A 22,795-nucleotide genomic window follows, 5' to 3' on the forward strand; every position below is an offset into this window, starting at 1 on the left:
CATGGACATGGTCCTGAATTGATCCAGAGGAGATTTGGTTGGTATATTCCTACACGCAAACTCCGCTCCTCATCAGCCATTCTCATGATCATACTCAAAACAAAGAGAGCAACTTTGGAGGGTAGAGCGATTGGTACAGCAGCTGCACACCTTTGGAACAACCTCCCCCTTGAATTGAGACAGACACAGGATCTATTGTTGTTCCGCAAAAAAATCAAGACTTGGCTATTTCCCTGGTTATAATCTCCACCATGTTGACGGCAACATCCCTAGTCAGAAACTTAGGTGTCACAGCGCCAGAATGCCCATAGGGTTACAGTGCGCTCTATAAATGTTCATACATTCATACATATACATATGGCAAATTGCTGCGAAATTGTGGTTGTGCCAGGCTAGTGAATCTGAGAAGGTCTTGTGATGATTGCTACCAATCGAATAGCCCCAGGACCAGATTTCCTTACAATAGTTGTGATAACTGGGAGTTAGACATAGGTATTTAGTCTTGGTTACCACCACAACTGGTATTGTGTATGGCACTGTTATTGTATAGAGCATGACATTGATGACCACAGTGCTGCTAACCCAGCCACCCCATGAGTGACACACTTTTATGTGCAGTCTTTCCTTCATCAAAGATGACAAAACAGAGATCTTTCTTGGGGGCTGATTATTTACAAAGCACAATTCAATTTCTTACCAGCAGTGATACTGCCAGATATCACTGACAATACTCTGGTATTTGTGGCAAACCTTAATGAACTGGAATGTACCATTGTTTGAAACAACAGTGAACAAACACAATGGCCAGTTCGGGCAGGGGGGTAGCTTAGTTGGTGAGATTTGGGGGGTGTGCATCATAAATTTCCCAACTAAAAAACTGTATTCCAAAGGGTGGTGGGATGACCAAGGTTTAGGATACACTGTTTCCATGAGGAACAGATTCAATATGAATAGCATTAGGTGGATCCTGATTAAAATATATATATATATATATCAAGGTAAAACCTTTTAGTCAAATGAGGACAAAGAGAAAAACCAACAAAGGCATAGGAGACCCGTCTCAGAGCCCCAGACCTAACTCTCAAGCCAAGAATGCGCTTATTTGGGGGGGCGTCACACCACATACTCCCCCTAAAGCTAAGCCCATGAGTTCAGGTGTTTGTTACTTGGAGTTAAAGGTCAGCTATAGCCTCAGGACAAGCAGCAGAGAGGGTCGGGAGGGGAAGGCGTAGGTCTGCAACCACGGGTGCCCAAAGTAGTCAGCTGGTTAGACAAAATCTGATAATTCGGGTAATAAGTGCTGATTATGTAGGTGGTGATGCAGCTAAACATAAAGGTGGCAAGAGAAAACGCAATATAGCTAGAGCCCCAAAACTACCTCAGAGTCTGCTCATGGGGCCGCAAAATAATTACAGTTAGCAAATGTACAAAGGGTCGTGCTGGGGCCAACTTTCACAAGGGGCCCCGTCTGCACCCAGTCCAACCCAGCTAGCTGAATGGGGACTGCGGTTCATGCCTGTTTGTAAGGGAGTGCTTATCTGTTCACAGTTTCTGTAAGATTGAACCTAAGTCATTGGGTTTATGTAGTGGGCACCAACATTTTAAATTGTACACAGCTTCGAATTGAACGCAGCATCTGTCCGAATCCATATGAGCGGCAACTCGCACTAGGATGACATTGATTTTAAAAACAACCACATTCACCTTGGGTGTATTGGGCACTGTTTACAGCAAGCCTTGATGTCGGGCTGTGCTGAGCTTACCGCAGGCTTGGCGGAGCTCAATGCAGAGCTCCCATCTTGTCCGAGCTGTAAGGCATGCCCCACATATTTAAAATATTTGAATACATTTTTGTAATTAACAATGTGGAGCTCTAAGAATATATCGACCCCAACCATTAAAAAACAAATATTAGCGTGAAAACAAACTCTTCCTGTGGAAGTTGACTCACCGCTGAGTTGTCCAGTTGCTGGTCAGTGTCTCCAACCTTGTGTTTGGGCATCTTTAAGTCCAACCACATTGATTTTAGGGCTTATTTACTAAACTTTATGGCAACGCATGGCAGCAAGCAAAGTTTCTGTGCTGCGTGTATGAGAGGGAGAGAGTTGAAATGCCCCACATTTACAAGATATGACTCATTCATGCTCTCTACCTGATCCGGTGCACCCTGTGCAGCCTAGCACCAACGCAGGCACCCTTGCACGATAGTGCAAGGGTGCCTGTGTTACAGACAGGAATATATTTGTGCAGGAAGGGGCAACTTCCTACTCAAAAGCAATCCTTAGAGACATTTTCCTCTTTCCACAGGTGCTGTAGAATGCATCACAAATGAAAAGAGGAAATAATAAGGAGAAATAAAGACATTTCTTCTCAATATGTCTCACTTGTAAATGTGGGAATGTGCCAAAATCCTTGGGTGGATGTATGGGGACACCTATGCTTCACCCATGGAACGCCTCCAACGTTGAAATGTACTGTAACGCAACACAAGCAGCTGCCGTGAGTTCCTTTTCTTTACAAAGCCGCGCAACTCAGGCCTTGTATGGCTTTGTTATTTTTGCTGAAGCCATTGCGTTGTCCTTGGTCACTTTGCGTGATACAAGGGCAACTCAAAGGCTTCATAAATATGGGCTGTAGTGTTTCTTAGTAACAACAGACTGCTGCATGATTAAATGCAATAATGTTTAACTTAAGCACCTGAATGATACCTCATCATGGCCAGTGATGTGGCATTCTTCTGCGTCAAGAAGCCAATTGTAATTGAATACTTAAGAAAATTAAACATAGCTTTCCATTATAAAAGTCAAGATGAAAATGTGTGCAGAAATATGTTACAAATGTGTTAAAACAAATTCAACCTAGCCCTCGCAGGCCTGGCCATCTGAGCTGTAATAGGGGGGTCCAAAGAAGCATAGAAAAAGATCGGTGAGTGTCGGTGGGTCACTTAATACCTCAAAATAGCAGGCTTCAATGAAACATTGCAGCCCTCACTCGGGGGTAGCTCCCGACCAGCCGTTCAGCTGGCCGCCATGTTCCCAGCGTCCTTCTATGGACCAGGTTTTGCTTTAAGAAAAAACAATACATATGCAATCATGCTTATGTACTTACCTAAGGGAAGATGCTGGACAGTGAGATGGGGCTCCACGTTATTATTCCAACTCCATTGGGTGATTAATTCAGAGCAGGTGCTGGGCACTGATTTGGGGGGGGGCAAAATTACTATTACTATTCCAGTGAGTACTTACCTCAGGGCATGTTCTTGTTCGTGACTTAGGGAACACATTTCTATTTGTACTCCACAAGATACTTACATCAGGGCAGGTGCTTGAGAGTGACTTGGGGGTCAAAATTAGTATTCCAACTCCACTGAGTACTTACCTCAGGGCAGGAGCTGGATAGTGACTAGGGGGTCAAAATGACTATTCCAACTCCACTGGGTTCTTACCTCAGGGCAGGCACAAAACAGTGTATGTGGGGCAAATTACAATTATACTCCAACGGGTACTTACCTCAGACCAGGTGCTGGACAGTGACTTGGGGTCCAAATTACTATTCCAGCACCGCTGGGTACTTACCTCAGGGCAGGTGCTGCACAGTGACTTGGGGTCCAATTCATTATTCCAACTGCATCGAATACTTACATCAGAGCAAGTACTGGACAGAGACTGTGATGTTCAACTCACTATTACACCTCCACCAGGTACTTAACTCAGAACAATTCCGTATTTTGTTTTGTGGGGGGGGGGTCCAGAAAACAAATCCTCTTGCACCAGGTATTTATCTCTAGGCAATTAATGTTAGATTTAAAAAACAAATTATATTCTGTACACATTTTCATTTTTGTTTTCAGTCTTTCAGATTTTAAACTAATTGAATACTTTGGTTCCCTGTCAGAAATCCTGTGGAAGCCCCTTTTCAATCTATTGCTCTACAAAGTAAGTGCTGAAAAATCATCATATGACATGTTATAAACAAAAAACAAACTTACATACCTACCTCAGGGCAGGTGCCGGACAATGACTTGGGGCTCCAAATGACTATTCCAAAACCTGTCAGGTACTTACTTCAGGGCAGATGCTGCTCAGTGATTTGGGAAAGCAAAAGTGCTCTTCCAACTCCGCTGCGTAGCTGCGTACCCACCTCAGGGCAGGTGCTGGACAGTGACTTGGAGGTCTAATTGCTATTCCAATTATGCCTGGTATTTACCTCAGGGCAGGTGCTGGACAGTGATTTGAAGCTCAAAATTACTATTCCAACTCCAAAACAAATAAGGTAATAATGATTACGAGTTTAATTAATTGTTCAGATTCTCCAAATAAATTATGATTTTTTTGCAACATGAAATAGGAGTTCTTAAAACAAAACCACAAAAAAACTGTGAATAATACCAAATAAATTCTTGTATATTAAATTTGTGTGCAATTGTAAACAAATAAACCAAAAATATTAAACATTCACAAGAATTAACAAGTAATTTGTTTTCATGCAGAAAAAGAACACAACTATAAAGCCAGAAACCATCAACCAGGAAACACATTTTATGCAACTCAAATCAAACTCAATCGTTATCCACCAAACAAAAAGAAAATTAACCTCAGGTAACTTATGCCTTAGGGGTGTCATTTGAAAACCCTATGCACACTGTGCTAATAATAAGAAAAATAAATTACTTGACGTTTAAACAAAAATTCCCAGTAAATTTGTAAAACTTCCTCTCTCCAGAGAATATGCCAAATAACAACAGCTGTTTTTCTTCATAAACATAGCAACGTAAATAAAACAAAGTATAAAAATTACAAAAAATACACACTTTAGCTTAATTTTTCTTTCATGGATTGTACAACAAAGGCATCCTTCAGACAAACCAATTATGTCAAATCAAGAACTGGCAACAAACTTGTAAAATATGGTGACGATCTTAATTGCAAAAAGATTGATGGACTCCAGGAGTCATTGGAGGTGTGTGTAATATTTCACTTCCCATTGCACAGTAGAGTGGTTTCTCTGGAAAATACTGTTGTTACCGTTGTTAGGACAACAGAGGATAACCATTCTGCCTCTGCAATGGAAATAGAAGTAAGAGAAAATGTTCAACAAATAAAGCATCTCGCACACACCTCCAATGAATCCTGTGGTACCACTTTACCGGATGTTGCCCAAAACATTCCAGTTCACGTTGCCAGTAGCAAGCCCTCCATCCCCAACCTTAGGAGGATGGTTTAGAGGCATAAACTGGCAAGTAATCCCTACTGTGTAACATCCCGAACCTTTGAAGACATTACCATGCTCCCTCAACTAACTGTAACTATTTTAAATGAACCTTTCCTCCTGCATGACAATGAAAACCCTCAAAGAAGAATTTTCATTTTTAGAACTAATCATAACCTTGTATCTTTGGAGAAGTATCAAATCTGAATGATGGATGTGACATTTAAATCAACACCCCATCCATTTTCACAAATGTATAATATTCATGCTAACAGGAATAACATAACCGTTCCTTTAGTGTATGCTTTGCTCCCTGTAAACTATTCCTCAACATTCACTGAATTTTTAACAGTGATTAAAACCAAACTTTGAATAAAAGTCCTGGAAACAAAATTATTGATTTTGAGTTGTCAATGATTAACACTTTAACCAAATTATACCCGGAGAGCTAAATTCAAGGATTCGTTGTCCACTTTTTACAGGAAAATTGCCAAAAGATTAATAAATCAGCTTGGTTGAGGACTATTTGTCAAGAAGCAAACTACAATTCGAATCGCGTAAACTAACTGTGTTATGTTTCTTACCAGCAGGCAGTGTAGATAAAATTCAAAAACGCAAATGAATTTATTTACTGGACAATTTTAATATTGACAGTTTAAAATTGTACACACATTCCTTTATCAGAACCATCCAACAATGAATACCAGCATAAAATAAACAATTTAAGGCTGGACACCACCAATCCATACTTTGGGAACTGGACGAAAATTCATAGATTCGGTCCTCATCAATTATGGAAAGAAGAGCCCCTATTCTATTCAAACTATAGCTACCGTCATCTTGTAGAAATCCAGATTGAAATGGAAATAGCGTACTCTATTCAATGGGAAGCCCGCAGAGGTTGGTCACCACACATGGGCAAGGACAAAGTCAGCCACTGAAAAGTTTGTTATGCTGACAGTTTATCCAGGTGGAGGTTGGCATCCTAGGTAGCAATTCGTTCACATTGCTATAGGAGAGAACACCCACCCACTTATCTATGAACACACCTTTATCACTTTCATTGTTTAGGCTCATACAAAAGAGTAGCTTTTGATGCTCATATTATGCTAGACATTATTCACCCGTTCCACACCCCTTAACAGCCACAATCAAAAAAATTTGGAAGCAGTATAAAGATATTACATACATTATCATTTGAGTGATCAAATACCCTGTTCAATGTCAAACGGTGTCTTCCTTTTAGGTTGCTTAGGACTGATGGCGCAGGAGTCAGTTACCCAAGAGACAGGATGCAGGGGAAGATACAGTGCAGCCATGTATTCATCTATGGTGTTGCAGCTAGCAGAAGCCAACATGCATGCAATAAAGTCTAACCAGCATTGAATCATTTGGATTGTAATGCCAAGTTCATGATACAAATATTGTTTTTGTGGGGGGTGAGAAGCTTGTCTGGTCACACCAGTCGTTATGGTGTCATTTGTCTCTAGCAAGGAGTGAAAAGACACCAAAGTAGAACAGATTGCCAATGCAATACAATTAAAACCAGTCAGCGTTGGAACAGTTAACATTCTGAAATCAAACAAACTCATCCCAACATGAGTTTACAGCATATAGAGGAGAATCAGATGAATCAATATTTCTCAACCTTTAACAGGCAGGGGGAATACGACGAGGAAGTCTGTTAGCGGTCTTATTAAAAATAAATGGTAACATTTGTGCAGCTCAGCCACTCACCAATACCCATTTAATGTGCAATCGACCATGGATAGCAATAATTAACGAGTCGGACAGCAGCAGCAATATTGGACACCCAAATCCTGTGATATGTACCGCTTTCTCTAGACCTCTCTGGATACAACCTGTTTGCCTACAAGGCCACTGATGCCAAAGGCTTACATTACAACAAATATTATACTCATGATATCTGAAATCTATGTGCCCAACACATCCTTGTTCACAACAATGTGACCACAAGTATTCCCAAAGGATCTCTTTCAATTTGTGATTTAAAGGAAGTCTCATCAATCAGTACCAAATGATGTAGCATGGGGCATGTGAACACATTTTGGTCTGTACCTTTGAATCAGTCCAAAGTATAAGCAATGTATGGCCAATCTAGAATGGCAAACAAGATATTCTACCACAGCTTGCAATGAGAACGGATCTAGTCACAAACACTGTACAAAGCAGTCACAGAGGAAGCAAGAGTCACTTATAAAGGACCTACCATCCTTGAGCCCAACACCAGGCCCGATATCCAGGTTGCGATGTGTAGCACTAAACATCCAAACAGATGGCGAGAAAGCTTTAATTTCATTTGAGACAAAGTTGTCTGAAAGAAGCCTCCATTTTTTTTCTTTACCAGAGCTGGAAATATAAGTGAAAAAGAGCTGCAAACTCCACCCAAACATAACAACAACGTTAATAAAGTTTACATTTAAGTGCCTCGGCCTTTAAAATAAAACCATGATATTTGGGTTGGGGTGGGGAGGAGGGAATACAATTCCTGGGAACCAAATAAAATTAAACACAACATGAACTAAATGGAAGCTTTTTTATTTTTGTAATTGTAACTTAAAAACAGTGTGCTTAATATTTCCAGCCAGTTTTGCTTCTTGATAGTGAACAGACAGTCCTTTAAGGTTGATCCACTTCAATAGAGGGCGCCTGCATTGCTGCTCTGGGGCCTCTTGATCTTTTCGATGTTCTTAAGGATCATGTCATGTGACGTCACATATTGGTTCCTCTGGTTCCTCAGTTCTGATATAATTAATCGTAAACTAATATATTCCTTTTCATCGATTTCAGTTACTGTGCGACGGTAATCTTCCACATGTGGATATTTTGCTATCTTTGATACCAATTTGGCTCTGGTGATATCATATCTAGAAATCTGGTCTAGGTAGGATGCTGCTTCACTTTCTACCGTTCGGAGTTGGGCCACTGCTTCTTCCTGAATAGAAACACCAAAGTTGTTACCATCTTCTATTCTTGGAATGAGAAGCTGAACCCACATTTTATCTGTGTTGCATTTTTCAATGAGCATCCGGATTTCAGGTTTCACTTTCTCAATGATTTCCACAAGTTTCTGGTTGCTCTTCAACATTCCATTTGGCATCACAAACACTTTCGTACCAGTTTTCACCTTCATCCAACTTCCTCTTTTTCATATTCGACGTGTCAATTCCATCATGGCTATTTGTGAGGAGTATAGGGTCAGGAATGGGGAGATTCATTTCAGAGTGGATCAACGTCAAATCTTGAATGTTTAAGTCTGGTTCTGTGAGGAAGCCATCCAGCTCCAGTAACTTCTTAGGAAAAAGGTTTGCAACCAGGTCTTCAGCTTCACTTGTGATTCTCTCTCTGAAACAATCGACCTTCTTCTTTAGCTCCGGGTCCACTTTCAAAAAGGAGGACATAGTCCCGACTAAGGGCACTGGTTCGGTTACCGGTGGAATGGTCTCCACAGCTCCTGACTTTGCCGCCTCCTCCTGCTTCACTCACATACACCCGCTGCTGGCCTCAGATGAGTTAGAAAAATAGTGGCAGTAAGGAAGACTAAATCACTGCACCACCCAGTATAGTCACAGATTATCTTTTTCTGTACAACACGGTTGCCCACCTCACATGGCCAGCTGCCAAATGGTCATACATAATGTAAACTTGAGACCCCACGGGTGAGTAGTGCGCTCTATAAATGTCCTGATTGATTGATTGATTGATTAAATTTGAACAAAATAATGAGAGGCAACACATAGATTAAAACAAGACATATAACACCAAATCCACTTACAAAAAGAATTCCATAATTATGGGTAAATATTCTTAAAGAGATCTTTTATTATTTATTTTTTTCTTTGGTCTTGGGATTGTTACAAACAGAATCAACCAACACATTTCACTCCGCACAAGGGCTTCTTCAGGGCTGCAAACATGAATACAAAGACAGACACTAGTACACAGACTAACACCAGATATATAGGTAACAAAACATGGACTGTTATAGTGATTAAGACCATATACATGTGAGAAAGACTAAAAACATACAAAGAGTTCAATCCAATCTGGACATATGTGTAGTAAATAGCAAGAGAAGAACAAGATTTTTTCTGTCTTAAAAAACATGATTATACATTGTGCACTGCAGTGGCAATCGACCCACAGTACATTCCTCCCTTCACATACTTCATATTTCCATTAAGGCAGGTAATACAAACAAAATGGAAAACACAAGGAATTCAGAAGAAGTCTGAGGACCGAAGTGTGTTACTTTGAAAAAGATCAGCTCACATATATAGGACCTACCAAAACAGAAATTAGCCTCAAGGTGCATTCCTCCCTTTTTAATACATTTCCAATAATTCCATCGAACAAGAAATGTAAAAAAGACGAGAGGAAGTAAAAAATGGAAGAAATTGGTGAACTTAAAAGGCAGAGGTGTGCTGGTTAAAGAAAACATCAGTTCACATATGTGAGGTCATGTTTTATTTTTGGGAGAACGTTTTCTAAGCTGATACTGTATGCACACAAGGAATCAACAAGCACACAAATGTGTGCCATTTAGTTAGTTCATCTACAAAGAACCTCCAAGAGTGCTCATCTTTCAAAATTTGAATGTTGAGGTACAGCTGTGACTGTGTAGTGGGAGTCCTACCAAGGTTCCAAGTCTTTCACTACCCGCTATAAGACAACAACACACCAGGTTGTAATATTTTCAGTATTGGTGTTGCATATAGGCTTGGGTGGTGAACTTCACTCCATTCAGGGAGTTTGCAGAGTTTTTTGCACTCCGCGGAGCTTGCCATGTGCAGCAGAGTTTTTCCCCACTAGTGATCGCGAACGGTAAGTTCGCGAGCAGGAGCAGTAAGTTCTCGAGAGCGAGTTGCCACTTAGGTAGAATTTCTACCCTAGCGGCAGGAATACCAGCACAAACTGCAGTTCGCACTGCATTCCGGTACTTGTGGACCTTCGTGGACTTTTTTTGTAACTTCGCGGAGTTCCGCGTAGCAAAACTCTGCGAACTACCCCAGCAATACACACATGACATGAGATATATGTAGCCCAACCAATCCATAACATTATGATCAAGAAGTGAACTAAGCATAATTGGCAATCAGGTGCCATACACACAACAAAAACCTGTAACAAGATAACCACTTAGTGTGCTATACAGATACTAATTTCTCTCTCGTCAATATGGTACCAGCTATCTACGGGGAAAACCAGAGTGAAAAGCAAATCCTCAACAAATAATTAATACTCAAGGATTAAAATGAATACTTGGATATGCATAACAAACTGTTTAAATGTTTACAAATGTGTATGCTAAGGAATGACATTTTAACCCCTTCCATGCTCATGACGGAACGGTTCCGTCATGAGCATCGTTCGAGCTGTGCTCATAACGGAACAGTTCCGTCATGACCACGCCCGTTTTAATTAGGGCTCAGCACCGGGGGGGAATCGGCGCCGCACGGAAGCGGTTAAATACTCAACCAATAATTAATACTCCGGTATTCAATTGAATGGCTGAGTATTAATACACTTCCTCACCCATGGCCCCTATATCACCTACAACCCGTCCCTAATGGTGAGTATTACAAGATGTTTAAATATTTATACAATTTATATTAAATAATTTAAAACTAAATTTAAAATATTTAATTAATAATTAATACACGAGTATTAAAATTAATACCTGATCCTTAAAACACTTCCCCACTTATAGCTGCTATATCCCCTGCATCTCGTCCCTAGTGGTAAGTATTACAAGATTGTTCAATATTTATAAAAATTAAACTTGAATAAATTAAAAAATGTAAATACTCAACCAATAATTAATACTCATGTAGTAAAATTAATACCTGAGTATGAAACAGTTCTTCACACACAGCCCCTATATATCCTGGATCCAGTCCCTATTAGTCAGTATTATAATATTATTAAATATTTATAATTATATTAAATAATTAAATTACCTTAATAAAAAAACATATATTAGTTAATACTCAGGTATTAGAATTAATACAAGAGTATCAAAACACTTAAGCACTCATAGTCCTTATTTCCCCAAATAAAAATATTCTAAAACTAAAAGTAGCCTCCAATCTGTCATAGTACGTTTTCTTTAACTTACATCTTTATCAATCCTAAATTAATACTAAAATTAAAACAAACAATAATACACCCAAAAATCTCTGCAGGTCTCTCCTGACCCAGTACGCATGTTTCCGACATAGCGTACTTCAGGTAATCACGTTGATAGGGCATGCATGGTTCAGGCATAATGTGGTTCAAGCTATCACATAGTAAACACTGCGTGGTAGACTCATTGTGGGGTTGAAACTACACGCTAAATGCCGTTTCCCCTGAGCTCAGTCCCACCTGCTGCCTTTTGGTGCTCTTCCTTCTTGGGTCACCACCCAGTCTAGACTATGGGTTCTCTCCTCGAGCCTCCATAGTAGCCTCCAAAGTAGGCCATCCGGAAATCCGAGTTGGATTCCTTTCCGACCGAGCCCATCGGAATGGCTCGGTCGGAAAGTAATCCGTCCGACACGTACCGATTCGGTAACACTTATAAGGTCCCAAAGGCGAGACCTACTGGCTATGCCAATGCTTGTTCTAAATGTTTCCTCATGCTTTCCTCCTCTTTTATTACTGCTTTCTCCTTACTTTCCCCTGTTTCTCCAAGTGGTTTCCCCTTCTTTTTGCCTCATTTGTACTGCTTTCTGCCTCGCTTCCAACACTTTTCTAAATGCTTCCTCATGCTTTCTCCTTGTTTTTCTAAGTGCTTCTTCCTGCTTTCCAGCTCATTTCTACACTGCTTTTTCCTTGTTTTTTCCATTTGGAGCTCCCTCCTGTTGCTTGTTTTCCCTCCTCCTGTCAAACCCTGGTCACCGCTACCCAGTGCCCCTCCCTCCTCCCAGGACCTACTTAATGGAGGCCGCAGCACAACTCCATTGAGCAGGGCCCAGGCCCAGCTCTCCCATGCTGCTGCATCTCTCTCTCCTCATTTTGCTTCGTTTTACTGCTTTCTCCTTCCTTTTCCCCATTTGTCTAAGTGCTTCCTCGTGCATGCTGCATCATTTTTAAGGCTTTCTCCCTCCTTTTCCCCTGTTTTTCCAAGTGCTTCCCCATACTTTTTCACTCATTTTTACTGCTTTCTCCCTCCCTTTCCCCTGTTTTTCCAAGTGCTTCCTCATACTTTTTTACTCATTTTTATTGCTTTCTCCCTCCTTTTCCCCTGCTTTTCCAAGTGCTTCCTCATAATTTTTTACTCATTTTTACTGCTTTCTCCCTCCTTTTCCCCTGTTTTTCCAAGTGCTTCCTCATACTTTTTTACTCATTTTTATTGCTTTCTCCCTCCTTTTCCCCTGCTTTTCCAAGTGCTTCCTCATAATTTTTTACTCATTTTTACTGCTTTCTCCCTCCTTTTCCCCTGTTTTTCCAAGTGCTTCCTCATACTTTTTTACTCATTTTTACTGCTTTCTCCCTCCTTTTCCCCTGTTTTTCCTTGCGCTTCCTCCTACTTTTTGCTTAATTGTTACTGCTTTCTCCCTCCTTTCCCCTGTTTTTCCTTGCGCTTCCTCCTACTTTTTGCCTAATTGTTACTGCTTTCTCCCTCCTTTCCCCTGTTTTTCTAGGTGCTTTCTCCTGCTTTCTGACCCGTTTTTTCACACTTGTTCCCTTGTTTTTCCAAGTGCTTCCACCTGCTTTCTGCCTCAGTGTTTTCACAGCTTTTTCCTTGTTTTTACCATTTACCACTCCTGCCTGCTGCCCTTTCTCCCTCCTCTGCCTAGTCCCGCCCACCGCCTCCATGCCCCCCCTCTCATCCCAGGCCTTACTCAATAAAAGCTGCAGTGTGACCCCATTGAGCACATCCCAGGCCCAGCTCACTCCTGCTTTTGCCTCATTTTACTGCTTTCTCCCTCCTTTTCCCTTGTTTTTCCAAGTGCTTCCTCCAGCTTTTTGCCTTATTTTTACTGCTTTCACCCTCCTTTCTCTCATTTTTCGACGTGCTTTCTCCTGCTTTCTGACTCAGTCAAAAAGCTTTATTTCTATAACAAGTATCATAAAAGCATCATCATTCATACCGTTCAACAATTAAAATGCTAGTTATCATAAAAGCATTATTAGTAACAAGGTGTATTAAATCCACCAGGGCATAATGTATTAACAGTTATTCGTTTCGTTATTGATCATAAAAAATAACAAGATGATCCCAAATTCTGGATGGAAAATAGATTTATACTTCCAATAAATAGTAACATTCAATCATTATGTATATAAAAAATGATTAGATAAAGTGACAGTGCTTTATTTCTCATTCATGCTATTTAAGACAATTTTTAAAATCGAATAATAGTTCACAGTGTGACATCAGACCTCCCAGCATAAGAATCTGGACCTGACAAGCCAAGCACAACTGAGATACTTAGCCACACCACAAGCAAAAAGGGTTCTTGAGTCTGATTTTAGAATTCGCAAAGCAGCACAATGGTCAGAAGTGCCCGGCTGTCTGCAGATGGGTTTTAGCCATCTGGATCTAGCTGGGTTGTATGCTGGGCATGCAAACATTAGATGTGCCACACTCTCTTTTGGTGCCACACAACAGGGGCAACCCGCGATGGTCTGATAAGGGGAACTCCACTTTGCAGTTAATTCGCAAACCAGAAGGGAGCCAACCCTAAACTGTATGTAGAGCGCCCTAACTCTTGGTCTCTGGATAAAGTATGGGTATGATTCCAGGAGAATATGCTGCTTGTGTTGATAAAAACCTTCTGTCAGCCTTCCTGCTTTGGGATTGCCGAATTCCTGTCTATCAACCCAGGCCCAATATAATATTTTAAGGTCAAACTTACTGGGTGAGTTTTAGCCTTCCCAGGATTCCCTAAGGCCTGGGGCAAACAATAATTTCTTAACATTATTTATCCAGCTGACCCAGTGGTTACCATCTAGGCTAATTACCTTTGTGAATGCAGCAGCACATTTTAGCAAGTTCAACCGTCCGCAGAAGATGCTCCCAAAAGAGCAAGGGTCGTAATCTGGAAATATCTCTGAGAGAGCATCTACCCATATCGCTCATCAAGGGTTTGAGGGGTACATTGCGAGGAAGCATCACTAAATCTCTTAAAAACTTGTTTTCGGAGCTGCAGATCTCTTCTACATTCTCGAAACCCCACAGGTTTTTTTTCTTTGCAGCATACATTTTGAGCGCCTGCGCAACAGGTCTGCTCTGAGAAGAGCTATGTTCTCTACCTATTGCTCCGGCCACACGTTTATGGTTCAGAAGCATCTTGTTGATGTGGGTTCTCCAATGCATTCATTCGGAGAGTTGAATACTGAGGTAATCGAACGTGCTGAATCATTCATCACTGTTGTTCCCTTGTTTTCCCTTGTTTTTGTAAGTGCTTCCTCCTAATTTTTGCCTCATTTTTACTGCTTTCTCTCTCAGTTCCCCCATTTTTCTAAGTTCTTTCTCCTGCTTTCTGACTCAATTTTTCACTGTTTTCCCCCTAAGTGCTTCCTACTGCTTTCTGCCTTCTGTTTTGCTGCTTTTCCTTGTTTTTCTAAGTGTTTTCTCCTGCCTCGTTTTCTTTCACTGCTTTTACCTTGTTTTTCCCATTTGCCGCTGCCGCCTGCCACCCATTGTCCCACCTCCAACCTAGACCCACCCACCGCCTCTCAGCACCCCTCCCTCTTCCCAGTACATACTTAATAGAGGCCCCAGCATGACTTCACCAAAAGGCAAGCCTGTTGTGCCAGTCCGTGGCTTGATCGTACCGAGTGCCAGGACACTTGGCCCTTCCACCCCACGATGATATAACATCGCTGACCTCCAATCCATGGACCCAGAATGCATCAACAACCACTGCTGCCACACATCCTCCACACCACATGTACTGTTCTCCTGCCGACACGTCCGCCTCAGTATCTGCACTGAAGCAGTCAATGACACGTGTGACGCCGCACCCACTACATCAGCCAAGATCACCACATCACAACTCCTGTACATCCTACTCAATGTACCTTCACTTGAGAAACATGACACAGAGGTCTGTGACAGGATCGCCTCCCTAACCCTGAACGTCATCTTCCTCACAGAAACCCAGCTAAACCCCGCCTCCGCACCAGACATTGCCACATCCATCCCCGAAGTTTACAAAACAACACACCCAGACCGAGCCAACAAGCACGGAGGCGGTATAGTCATTATAAACAGGGACACCGTCTGCTGCACAATATCCACTGACGACCCGACGCCAGTAATCGAACATGTCAACTTCCAACTCCACACAGATGGAAAAAGCACAATCAGAGATATCCTTGTATATGCCCCAGCTTCTGCAACTCATCACCCCGCTCGCAATCGACTAAGAGCATTTAGTAAACTCCAGCTTCCACCTCAGCGACCCCTGCGACACCAACTCCAAAAACTTCTTGAAAAGCATGAGCAACATCTGCCTCACGCAGGGCATCACCGACCCTGTCCATCTTACAGGGCACACGCTCGACCCCATCTTCAACTTCAGCGACAGTCAGGTGCATCCACATCACTCACTACAGCGTACACTTCACCATCACAGGACCAACCCACTCTGGCACCGTGCCCCCAGATTCACATGAAGAGACTGGAAACAAGGCTACTGTGATGGCACTCTCTGCTCCCAACTCCCTGACTCTACACACCCTAAACAAGCAGCTAAGAGCTTCTTCCAGTGAATCACAAACTGTGTCAATGTCACCACTCCTGCCAAGACAGCCATGACCAAAGAACAAAGCAAAAGAGCAGACTGGTTCACTGAGGAACTGCACTCCAGAGAATTCAACTGCCAACAACTTGAAAGGAAGTGCTGCATCAGCAAAAAAGACAAAAGACCACACCGCCTTCAGGTCCGCTTTAAACCAGTTCTACTGACTCCTGAAAGACACCAAGAAGAGCACCCTAGCCATGAGAAGATCTTGGCTATCTATGGACTTTTAACACCAACCCTCCACCACAGACAGCATCAACCAACTCACACCCACAAACACAAACCGCAAACACCTTCTCACCCACTGGAAACCCCTCACCACTCATGAGTTGACCATTGTGTCGGACTGCAGATGAAGTTGCCAGCAGTGCTCCAGTCTGTGATTTCCAGTCACCTGCAATGTGGGACTGGTTACTCAGTAGGAAGAAGGTATTTTGGTTTGTCGCTTTGAGAAACATCAGGCTTATTTTTACAAGCATCCAGGCAGAGGACTTTTTTTTCCACAGATGAGGCCACCTGGGCCTCGCCCAGGCAGGCAGCACTCCCACCAGTTGCTATTATCTTTAGGTTTGTCATGACAGCAGCTATCTGAAGACCGATATTTACCAATTCTTTAATACATACATACACACATAGTGCCGGTGTTTGCTCTGCCCTGAACAGTATTTCTCCCACCCCATGTTATTTTCTTATTTGTGTAGTATTCAGCCTGCTATGGAATGATTGCATTGCAGCGCATGAAGGAATATTTTATATCTCAAAAGAACTCTGAAATCATGGCACATTAAATTATATATTCCATAGATGCATCGTATATAAAAATCGGTTAGTTCGTTTTTTCCTGTGCATCAGGCGCTCTTAATGTTTTAGCCGGCACTCAAAATGCAAACCAAACATTCTGGCTTTGCCAAGGCTTCTTTTGTCTTTGTCAACATGTGCGCCGCCCTCTTGCTCGGCTCGAGCTGCGTACCAGCATGCACGCGCGGGGAGAGTTCATGACCGCTTAGGGGTCCTCTCCCTGTCCCTGTGAATCTGTCACTTCTGGGTCAGCGCCCAGGCGTGGGGTGATGCTGTTGCCAGGATACCTTTAAATCCAGGGCTGGTACATCTGTGCAGTCTTCTCGACAGAGTGGAATTGATTAGAGGGTTTGAACTGTGACCTTTCTCCTCATTGACTGCACCATGACCACCTCTGCACAAGTCATTCAGCAGGAACTTGAGGCGCAAGAATGAGCATGGTTAAACCTGAATATGGGATAAATGTCATTATGGGTGCATGGTGTACAATTAAAAATATGGAATATGGTCTCTTTTTTGAAACAGCTCATTTGTGGTATGATAACTGAGGTGAAATAGTCTTGTAAAACAGGGTTCCCTTGATGCTTTGTTGAGATGTTTGATAAACTTACGTTGTCATCTTAGATACACCGGGGCTCCAGGGTGTGTGTGTATGTGACTGCTCCAGAGTGTGTGTGTATGTGACTGCTCCAGTGTGTGTGTGTGTGTGTATGTGACTGCTCCAGTGTGTGTGTGCGTGTGTGACTGCTCCAGAGTGTGTGTGTGACTGCTCCAGGGTGTGTGTGTGTGTGACTGCTCCAGGGTGTGTGTGTATGTGACTGCTCCAGAGTGTGTGTGTATGTGACTGCTCCAGAGTGTGTGTGTATGTGACTGCTCCAGTGTGTGTGTGTGTGACTGCTCCAGAGTGTGTGTGTGTGACTGCTCCAGTGTGTGTGTGTGTGACTGCTCCAGAGTGTGTGTGTGTGTGTGTGACTGCTCCAGTGTGTGTGTGTGTGACTGCTCCAGTGGGTGTGTGTATGTGACTGCTCTGGGTGTGTGTGTGTGTGTGGGGCTCTGGGTGTGTGTTGGGGGGCTCTGGGTGTGTGTGTGTGTGGGGCTCTGGGTGTGTGTGGCTGGCTCTGGGTGTGTGTGGCTGGCTCTGGGTGTGTGTGTGTGTGGCTCTGGGTGTGTGTGTATGTGGTAGTAATTGCTGTCTGCTGAGCTCGTCCGTAGGGTACAATAGGTCTCACATTTGCGAGAGATTAAGCTATTGGCAATTTAAATGGCAATGCCATTTATTTATCTGTTTTCAAAACCAACACATAAATACAAATGTTGTCATTTACAATGCCAATAGCTCTAACGTTTCCAAAGGCGAAACCGTTGCATTGTAAATGCTTGTTTAGTGTGTACTTTGCTCCCCTTCAGAGCGTGGTGTGCGGCGGTGGGAGCCGCGAGCACCACCATTCCTGTCAGTTCTGCCATTCCTGTTAATCCTGCAGTTCACGAGTTCCGGGAGCCGCGAGCAGACTGCCGAGGAGAGCTGCGGTCGGGTATGGTGAGAGGAGGTGAGCAGCTGCGAGTGAAGAGCAGCCCCATGAGCTTTTCTCCCCCCTTTTGGTGTGCGGTGGGTGCCACGAGGAGCACTTCTCTCCCCTTCGGCACACGGTGCGCAGCAAGCACCACCATTTCCTGCCATACCAGCAAGATCGAGCAAATTAGTGCTGACTGACACTTTGAGATGCGGCAGGAGTGCGAGCACCGCATTAGCCCCGAAAAAGCAACGACGCGGTCTTGCCATATTAATAAACCGTCTTGGTGCGCAGCAGGAGCCGCGAGCACCAAAAACACTGTTGAAGTGTTGTTTTTACAGTTTTATTTGGGATTTACCTGTGGGTAGCGTGTGGGAGATTCTGCTGGCACTATTTTAAAACAGGACAGCCTGCAGCAGCCGTGCCTAATTATTTCCTTTCTTGTTGGTGCGTGGCAGGAGCCAGGAGCAGCACAATCACCGCAAAGACTGTTCTTACTGGACGAGTAGCTCATCGTGCGGTTCACTGTTCAGCTTGGTGTGCGGCAGGAGCTTGGAGCACCTTAAAGTTTTGCATACCGCAGGTTTGTTGCTCTTAGCCCTGCTTTTTCATTCTGGGCTAAGAAGACACCTGGAATACACCTCGTGTCAGAACAAGTCCTAAAGAGTTGACAAATTTGTGCAGTCGATCTGGGACTTACTCTAGCCATACCCAGAGCATGCAGCAAGAATCTCCTGGTCTTCCTTTCCATATCCGGTAAGCCTGATAAGATCATTCAGCTTCCGCGCAAGGTCTAAGGGCACAGACACCATCCTCACTTAAACTTCAAACCCCAAGGAGCAAGTTCAGGCTCAATACATCGGCGAAAACCCAGATCTACTGACAAACCAAGCATCTCCATTGAAGAATGACGGGAAAAAAAAAGAAAAAAATCACTCAGCATCAAGAAAATTCCCCCGCAAAGTCACCCCCCTGACCAAAGTATCACCTAGAATCCTAAGGAGTTGCACGGAATGTAGTCCACGACAAAAAGTCCTTTTTAAAGTCCCCATTGGCAGGTCTTATAACCCAATTTGTATACAAATGTCCTCCCAATGATGAGAGCACCCCTGCCCCGACAGACCAACTAGGAGGAGCCAAGACCAGTAATGGAAGGAACCATGTTTCAGGGAGCTTTTCCAACCACAAGCTCCCTGCAACACAAGGACAAAGCACGAACTTTGGAAGAACAAACATCCAAAGACATCGCTTTCAATCTTGTTCAGGGTGCTATCGCCCCTCAGGAAAGAAACAAAGAGATGCAAGTGACCCAGTGGGTGACAGCACTGTATGAACTCAAAGAAACCAAGAAACCAAGAAACAGCCCAAATACACTGTCAGCAACAACCTATCCTGCACTCTCATGTGCAGTCAATACTTCTTGTACCCACAGGACCCAGCCCAACTAAAACAGGAGAGTCAGTGCAGCTGCAAAGCCTGGGATATCCATCACCGATATTCCTCCAAAAACTGGAATCGAAGGTACAAAGTACACTGGAGCTTACGCCAAATCTTTTTAGAATTGCTAATGGTACCCGGTGTTCTCCCTCCCCTGCACAAAGTGCTCAAAGCCAGAGTCCTTATGATAGTAGTGTTATTAACGACCCAGGAACCACTTAACCCGGTGAAACAGTTCACATCATGGCCAGGGCATTGCTCTGACAATTAAATAAAATGGAGTTACAAATTTATCTTTTATCCACCATTGCACAACGACTAGTGGAACTGAACAACAAGGTGGACTTCATAAAGAACAAGCTCCGTGAGACCCCGAACAATCGCATCTGCACCTATTCATGTGCAGCTCTCATGGATACATGGGCAACTCTTCCACAAATCCTAAAAGGCTTGGTAGATTCACTATTAGTAGCATCATCGCCAACGAAGGAGGTTTACTCCGTGTTAAGGGGGACAGGGTGCAATCAACCAGGGAAAAACTCAGTTGTGGAGCCAAAACATTACAATGCCTACAGGATAACAAGCTCACTCGATCATAAGTCAGTCCACTGCACTGGGCCAATGCACAGTGCCATGCAAGGCACTCGGACCGGTCCGGGAGGCCAGCCCCCACAACAGCACTTCTAATAGAATAAAGGCGATTTGTCGCCTGAACAAGAATAGAACATTGAGTAACAACACATATCTGTCCACCATATCATGGAACGTCGCAGGGCTAAAAAGATTGCTTAGCTGTAACGCTGCATGTATGTATCTCTGAGCAAATGACATCCTGTGCTTACAAGAAACGTGGGCCACTGAACCCCTAATCCTCCCAGGTTTTTATGAGCTTCACACTGCAGCTATAAAACGTAACATCTTTGGGAGAGCAGCTGGTGGGCTCTCAATTTTTATCAATCATGCTTGTAAAATAGAGGTAACATCATTAACAACATACAATCCCAACTTGCAAGCAGTGCTGATCAGCGGATTTAAAAGCAGCAATATCTCAATCCGTCTTTTGATAATTAAGTGTTATGTCAACCCCGCCACACGGCAAAAAAAGCATTAACAACAAAAATGGACCACCTTATAAATAAATATGCCTCACACCTTCCAATCATCGTCGGGAACATAAACACCAGGGAGTTGGGGTACGTAAAAAGGGAGCTGCCAAACAAAACAGAATCGGCTACACTGTAACGGCTCCTTTGCTTGCAAAATATGGTTTCTGCCCATTCCATCCTCTTCCCACCTTCAGGGATAAGTCAAAAATTGACTACATCTTTATCTCTCAGAACCTGCTAACATATTTTAATGACTTTGAAGTGGGAAATAGGGATGAGAGTGACCACAGACCACTGAGGGTATCTCTTGATCTAAATGGGAAATCTGCAAAACAACCGGGAACATTGGGTGCCTCAACTAGAGAAGAGCACCATGAAGTATTGAGCAGAATAAAATGGGCCACACATCTGGGGTCAAAACTCTTGGAGTGGATCACACACAAAGAGTTGAGCCAAACAGGGAGAAGTTTGACATCGTCCTTGGAGCTCTGGAAAGCACTACTTGAGGAACTAAAACATTTTCTCGGACGTGTCACTGGCAGCCCTAAAGCACAGGACTCCTATCCACAAATCCTATCATTACAACTAAAACCAAGGGCCTTAGCGAAAACCAAGCAGAGTCTTTTAAAGGCCTTGAAGGCAAGAAGAACAGGAGCTACAAACCCCATACATTGGAAATAAAAGTGCTTCGCAGGGAACACAGGAAGAAAATATGGGAAATCTGATCAAAGAAAATCGAGGCAGAGTGGCTGAAAATATTTGACCTTTTCAAAGAAAAAGGTCACATCCAACTTTGGAGATACATCAAAAAACTGAGCCACACAGGTCAGAGCAAGGAAAACGGGGTGGCAGCCTCTGAGTGGGTCAAATATGCAAAGCTACTGTATACTACACAGCAGAACACAACTGATACCCAATCACAACAAACCCCTTCAGTAACCCATAAAGATGGCAAAACTCCTGTTATCACCGAGGATGAGATAACCGACCTGATTAAAACAATGAGGTCAGATGGAGGGCCGGGTCCCAATGGAGTCCCAGCGGCAGTGTTTAAGGGTCACTCATGGATTCTGGGCAGATCAGTTAACACCACTTTATAAGTATGCATTTGAAACTTCCACTTTTCCATCATCGTGGAAAGGCTCAATACTCTTCCCGATTCAAAAAAAGGGGACCGCACGAAACCCTACAATTATCGTCTTGTCGCTCTATTAGATATAGAAGCAAAAGCATCTGCCAGTGTATTGTAGAAGGAACTTGAAACCTGGGTAAAAGATCATAATATTCTTCCATTCTTCCAATCTGGGATACTTGTCACTACGTGTGACCAAGCCATCACAATTACCTGTGTTTTGCTGTTTCGTGGATTAGAGTGCAACTTTCTACCGAGTCGACCGTGGGAAGCTATGGGTAAAACTTATCAACTGGGGCAAACCTCAAAAGCTGTTAAAGGCAATAATTATTCTCTATGAAGGGACCTGGGTGCGAATCAAAACCAGGCAAACGTCAGTAACAACTAAGGATCCAACCAACAATGGCCTCAAACAAGGGTGTGTTTTTGCCCCTTTACTTTTTAATATTTATACAGCCGATTTGGGAAAAGCCCTGGAAGGGGAAAAACCTACTCATACCAAGGCTGGGGGACATGCGGCTCCAAACTCTTCAATATGCCGATGACATTGTTATTATTGATCACACTAGGACAGGCCTACAGAAAGCCTTCGAAGCGCTGCACAGATTTAATCAAAAGAACAACCTGCTGGTGAATCAGGAGAAGACCAGGATAATAATCTTTGGGAAGTACTATCCAAAGAATACAGCTTAATGGTGCTTAGGTGATTTGCAAATCAGACCCAGCAAAAGCTATAATTATTTGGGTCTCAGGCTTTCAGGAGGGGCCAAACCATCAGCCCATTTGAAACATTTAAGAAGTGAGGGGGCCGGTATTATCAGTAGCCTGAGAAGTCTCAATCGAAGG

The 22,795-nt window shown here is 43.1% G+C and overlaps 1 protein-coding gene and 1 pseudogene across 3 annotated transcripts in view; one reads left to right on the forward strand and one right to left on the reverse strand.

Annotated features, from left to right (window-relative positions):
* The window catches only part of LOC144806119 (vomeronasal type-2 receptor 26-like), a 420,183-nt gene that overhangs the window by 267,349 nt on the left and 130,039 nt on the right, over positions 1-22,795 (forward strand). The gene's annotated exons all lie outside the window — the stretch shown is intronic.
* On the reverse strand, positions 7,865-8,729 carry LOC144806147 (proteasome activator complex subunit 3 pseudogene; annotated as a pseudogene).

The sequence above is a fragment of the Lissotriton helveticus genome, chromosome 1_2, assembly GCF_964261635.1.
Source record: "Lissotriton helveticus chromosome 1_2, aLisHel1.1, whole genome shotgun sequence".
Classification (NCBI taxonomy): Eukaryota; Metazoa; Chordata; class Amphibia; order Caudata; family Salamandridae; genus Lissotriton; species Lissotriton helveticus.